Raw genomic sequence first — 6,382 nt, forward strand, 5'->3', positions numbered from 1 at the left:
GACATACACTGAATTATTTTTCTTTTGTTGGTGATGTGAGGATTAAAGCCAGGGTCTTTAACCACTAAGCTACATCTCCAGCCCTCCAGGTCTCACTTCCTGCCTCAACTTCCTTACTTCTAGCATTATACGCCAGACTCATTTCATTGGAATTCTGTGTTGTTGCTAATGATTTGGGTTGGGTTTTTTTTGTTTTTTTTTTTTTTTTTTTTGCGACTCGCTACACAGGATTGTCTGGCCTTGAACTCAAGACAATCCTCTTTCTTCAGCCTTCCATGCCCTGAGTTTACAGGTTTGAGACACCACACTTAACTGTCACTGACATTTTGTTTTTTGCGATAGGATTTCACTATGTCATCCTGGCTTACCTAGAAGTCACTCTGTAGACCAGGCTGACCTCAAACTCATAGAGGTTCACCTGCCTCTGTGTGTGTCCTGAGTGCTGGGATTAAAGGTGTGCAATGTGTGCTCAGTGCACTCATATTAGAAAACATGTGATGTTTGTTGCTGTAATATTACCTTTCATCATTGGCTAAGGCAGTCCCTGAAACTACCCATAATTTTTTTAGATGAAGTCTTGCTATATAACTCTGACTAGCCTAATCCTCACTATGTAGAGCATCTCTTCTTTTTTTCAGCTTCCCAAGTGCTAGGATTACAGATGTGTCCACCATGCCCAGCTACCCTTATTCTATTTTCCCTTATTGTAATTAGAAAGTAATATTCAGAAAGATGCAGTGAGGTTGTATAAGTATCCCTTGTCTCATTGTTCTGACTGTTGAAGCTGTTACATGAATCTCATCTCTCTCTTTCTCTGTCTCTCTCTCTGTCTGTGTGTGTGTGTCCACACGCGCGCGCTAAAACTGTTCACCATCTACCAACTAAAATATTAAATAAGGAGGAAAAGGCTTTGCAAGCTAGTATTGCATGATTCAAAACGTGTCTGCCAGCTGGATTCAACCCATGAGCCATGAGGTTGTAACCTTTGCTCTTTATTTACCCATATTAAAATACAGTGTCTCAAAATAATTTGTGATGCTGAACACCGAGAGGGTAGTTGCCTTTGCAGAGAAGAAGTGGGTATTAACTGACTAGTCACTTAAGTACTTCTTAGATGCCAGTAATTTCCTATTATTCTGAGTGTCCACTGTAAACAGCTGTCAGGTTTGCCTAGGACCCAAGCACTCAATATTTGTAGGGCTAGAATTAGGACAATGCCAGTATAATCACAACGGTTAGTCACCCTAACAGTTACATGTTTGTCTAGTGAAAGTTCACTGAGCTGTGTGTTTATGATTCATACATCGGTGCCTTGAACTGGGTCGACAAGAGGTCTGCTTAGCACAAATATAGAACTGATTGCTGTCTGTAGAATGTAGACTTCCACAAAGGGGGCTTAAGGTTATATTATCATTTTCCTCAGTCATATCATAGTGTTAAAGTTTGAGGTAATTAAAACTCTGAGATGTTTTTCATGAACTATGATTTACACATGATTCCTCTTTCCTTCATACAAGTAATGTTTTTTTATTTTATTTTTATTTATGTGCATTGGTGTTTTTCTCACAGGGTGTCAGATCCCCTGGAACTGGAGTTACAGTTGTGAGCTCCCGTGTGGGTGCTGGGAACGTATTTTTAACTGCTGAGCCACCTCTCCAGGGGCATACAAGTAGTTTTTAATCTTAGAGACATGAGCTCCATTAAAGTTCACTGTGCTTCTGTTTCTATCATCTTTTGCAGAACTGCGTCCTTGACTTTGAGAGATTTGATCCCTTAGTCCTGGCCCTCCTGTGGTCTTTTGCAGACTAATAAAGGGCATGACAGAGCTCTCATTCTCCCGACTATATCCACTTCCACTAATCTCGGCATTTTGGTCACTACCACTACCTTTTTCTCTCAGTAGCCTACTGTATTTGAATCTTGTGTCCTCCAAAGGTCCCCGTGGTAAGGCTCTACCTAGTGCCGTGCCACTGGGAGGTGGTGGAATCTTTATGGGGTGGGCCTAGTGGGAGGTTTTCAGGTCACTGTAGGTGTTCCCTTCCAGATCTGGGACTCTAACTCTTTTGTCTGTTTCTGTTTGGCTTCTGGCCGTGAGGTGAAGCCTCATGTTTTGCCATCAGTCAAAGCAACAAAGCCTTTCTCTGTATGAGTCTATTCATCTCAGTTAGGTTTTGTGGTTATGGGAAGCTCATTAACTTGTAATACTGACTCAGCTGTCAGTATAGCCCCAAGTATTTGGTGTTTAGTGCATTTTGTATTATAGATCAACTGAATGCTAGTCACAAAGCTGGGTAAATATGTGAAATTGTGAAGGAAATTTGGGGGGCTTTATTTTGTTGTTGTTGGTTTTTTTTGTTTGTTTGTTTGTTTTTCAAGATAGGTTTTTTTTGTGTAGCCCTGGCTGTCGTGGAACTCGCTACGTAGCCATGAGGCTGATCTTGAACTCACAGAGGTCTAGCTGCCTCTGCCTCCTGAGTGCTGGGATTAAAGGTGTGCATCACCACCACTTGGCTGTGGAGGAAGTTTTTTTGTTTTTTTTAATATTTATTTATTTATTATGTATACAATATTCTGTCTGTGTATATGACTGCAGATCAGAAGAGGGAACCAGACCTCATTACAGGTGGTTGTGAGCCACCATGTGGTTGCTGGGAATTGAACTCAGGACCTTTGGAAGAGCAGGCAATGCTCTTAACCTCTGAGCCATCGCTCCAGCCCAGTGGAGGAAGTTTTTTAATTTACTAAGTAAAATGTCAATGTTACATGCTGTTCAGAATTGAGGAAGCAATTCTTAATTGAAATGATACCCCATTGCTTTTAATGTATTCTGTCGGATACAACCAACTGACTTATTACTGATAGCTCAGTTAATTCCTTTTCCAAAAACTTCTCTTTGTTGTGAAGAGCGCTGCCTTGCCTATGACACGCCCCCATTCCCAGGAACGTCCACCAAACAACAATTGCTCAACGGAGTCACAAAGGCCTAGTCTGTATGCGTCACCTCTGGGCTATTTCTAAAGGTCCATGTGCAGCTCAGAATTGTCTAGCCTTCCAAAAGTCCACCTGTGTCTCAGAAACGTCTATAGGCTGAACCTGCCATTACACCTTTTCCCTGTCTGTATTTAAAGAAATAAAGAAAGAAAGAAATAAAGAAATAAAGGAGTAAATTTCTTTACTCCTTTAGGAATTTTGTTCCTATTTATTCCACATTTTTATTTAAAATTTTACTTTTCATTTTACATATCAACCGCAGCTTCCCCTCCCTCCTCATATCCCCCCCTCACTTCCCTCCATCCCACCCCCATCCACTCCTCAGAGGGGGTAAGGCCTAGCAGAATCGCTCCACAATCTAGTGCCATATAAATCTCAGCTGCTTTTTCCCAAAGAATACTTGGAAGAATTCTAAGAGTACCCCTATGATCTTTCACTCTACCATCCATATGTTTGTATAATTCTCACCCCTTAAATATGAGCTGAACCTGTCCGTTGCTTGTATCCAACAGAATATATTAAGAACATGGGGTATCATTCCAGTAATTAGATTTGTTACATAGCCCTGGGAACTCCATCTTGTTAGTATACATGAGGGAACCGCCCTTGCTGGCTCTGAAGTAAACGCCCTTTTGTGCAAGTCCTGTGGAGAGGGGCGCATAGCAAGTGTTAATTCCACCAGTTGAGAATAAGACCATCACCACAATTTAAAGCCAAATTTGAAGCAAGCATTAATTAAATTCTGGCCAGGAAGATGGATTCTGACTACGTCCACTCCTGGATTCCCAGGAAATGGCCACAAGTCCCATCTGGCAGAGGCTTAAAAAGGCAACCTCACAAGGCTACCGTATTTCTCATATCCTGTCTACATACCCCCTGCCTACATGTGATCAAGCACATTTGGGTCACACAAACTTGTTTAGGGGAGTGAAAACATGTGGCTTGTTATCTCCCATAAACAGGAACCTCAGCATTTCTGAAAGTATCTGTCCTTGGGCAATGGGATCATAGGTTAGGGAAGGATAGTTTTGTTTCATGGGTCTCTTAGGCACATCAATTTTTAACAGTTTATTCATTTTTATTTTTTGTTAGCTGGTGTTTTGCCTGCATGAATATCTGTATGAGGATGTTGGATCCCCAGGAACGGGCATTACAGACAGTTGTGAGCTCCCATGTGGGTTCTGGGAATTGAACCTGAGTTCTCTGGAAGAGCAGCCAGTGCTCTCAACCACTGAGTCATCTCCCTTAGCCACTGAGTCATCGCTACAATCCCTTAGGCACAGTAATTAAAACTTAAGATGTGACTTTGGCTCTCACACAAGGAAGTATGGGGAGACCCTAGGATGAGTAAGATCTACCCCCAGGTGAGTGGCCAGCAGGAAAATAGGGCCTAAGTCCTTCAACTAGAAGATAAACATGGCCGACAATGTTAAGGAAGAATACAACTGCTCAGTTGAACCTCTGACGAGACTACTTCCTGGATGATAACTAAAGCATATCCTTAGTGACATATGCTCAGGTTATCTAGATGAGATGCACTCCATACTCCTGGCTGACAGAAACTGGGAGATTGTGAAAACGTTCTACTTTAAACTGTGAAATTTGTTTCACAGAAATAGAGAACGAGTACTCGTACATGACACTAAATGTTAGCATATGTACTCGTTGGAAAAATGAGGAAGGCGGGTCGCCAAACAGGTCTCCACACTGCAGCAATGGAACACAAGCCCTAGGAAATCAAACCTTTTCAGTCAGTCTCTGTCGCCAATGAGATCAGACTAGAATTCAGGGTCCAGAGGAATACTTTGCCAGGAAAAGACTTCTCCCAATTCTGAAAACTTATTCTGCAGCTAAACCTACAAGTGCAGATTCCCTGGCTTTTGCTTCATCTTTCCTATGAAGTATAATACTGTTACATGAAAGGCAGAGTAAGGAAGAGGTTTTCTGCCCTTAAGGGTTTTAGCTTCTGGTATTTTGACTGTTTGTTATGTAAGGGGTGGAACCAGCTCTCCCAGGCCCCTGGTGAGGACTAGAGCTAACTTTCCCAAGTTCTGGGGATAGCTCTCCTATGAAGGTCAGAACCAGCTCTCCTGTGCCTAGGACAGTGAGGAGCTGGACCGGCTCAGCACAACCCTGTACTTTAACTTCTGGTTCAACACATGGTTCGTTGTGTGTTTTGCATGGGCCCTTGTAGTAACACGGGCAAAGGACATCAACAAAGCCCCTGGCTGTGGTAGGGCTATGAACCCAGACATGACCCCTGGCCACAGCTCAGCTGGACATCACCATGGCCTTCAGTAGGTGTGCAGGCCAATCTAATCTGGGTGGCCCTGGTGACAGCACAATCCTCGGGCACCAATATGGCCTCAGATGTCAGACCAGACCCCCAGCATCTGCACAGCCTTCTGGGTAACAGGGGGATTTATGGTATTTTTTAATGTCTAGATAAACAATGTAAATAATTGATTTTCCTCTAATATTTATTCATATGAAACATATATTGTTTATTTAAAAAGAATTCTTTATTTGTGATGGTTTTGGCATGTGGCTCAGACTGACCATAACTCTCAATTATTCGGAATGATTTTATTATGGAAGTTAGTTTTTTACTGTTCTTTGTTTGTTGTGGGTTTTCTAGGTTCTTTTTTTATTGTTGTTGTTGTTTTGTTTTTTTTGTTTTTTGAGACAGGGCTTCTCTGTGTAACCCTGGATGCCCTGGAACTTGCTCTGTAGACCAGGCTGGCCTCAAACACTCAGAGATCCACCTGCCTCTGCCTCCCAAGTGCTGAGATTAAAGGCATGCACCATCACTGCCCAGCGGGAAGTTAGTTTTGTTTTGGGTTTTTGTTTGTTTGTGTTTTCTTTTAATGTCCATTGGTGCTCTGCCTGAATGTATATCTGTGTGAGGGCACCATATCCCCTGGAAATGGAGTTACAGACAGGTGTGAGCTGGCATGTGGGTGCTGGGAATCGAGCCCGGGTCCTCTGGAAAAGTGGCCAGTGCTCTCAACCGCTGAGTCTTCTCTCTAGCTCAGCAAGTTAGTTTTGAATAGAACTCTTTTATAGCCTACCATTTTAATAAAGTGAATTTTTCAGTCAGCAGGTAACTCTCTGACATAGGGAGTTACTTCAGTGCCCTAAGCTCTTTGAAGTACTCTGGTTTGGGTGCTAAATCACATGGCACTACTGTCATTACTTTGTGGCTGTATCCCCATCCTTTAGTTTAGCAGTGTCTGTAACCCAGGTTTCCTTTCACAAGCAACTTGAACCTTCACAAAGGACAAAAAAAGGCCACTTAGACCTCTTGATCCCCACTCCCTCCTTCTTTCTCAGATTCAAGCGAGGAGGCAAGGAAAGGGAGATAGAAAGTTCAGAGGTATAAAAAGACTCT

Source organism: Microtus pennsylvanicus, chromosome X (genome assembly GCF_037038515.1).
Source record: "Microtus pennsylvanicus isolate mMicPen1 chromosome X, mMicPen1.hap1, whole genome shotgun sequence".
Lineage (NCBI taxonomy): Eukaryota > Metazoa > Chordata > Mammalia > Rodentia > Cricetidae > Microtus > Microtus pennsylvanicus.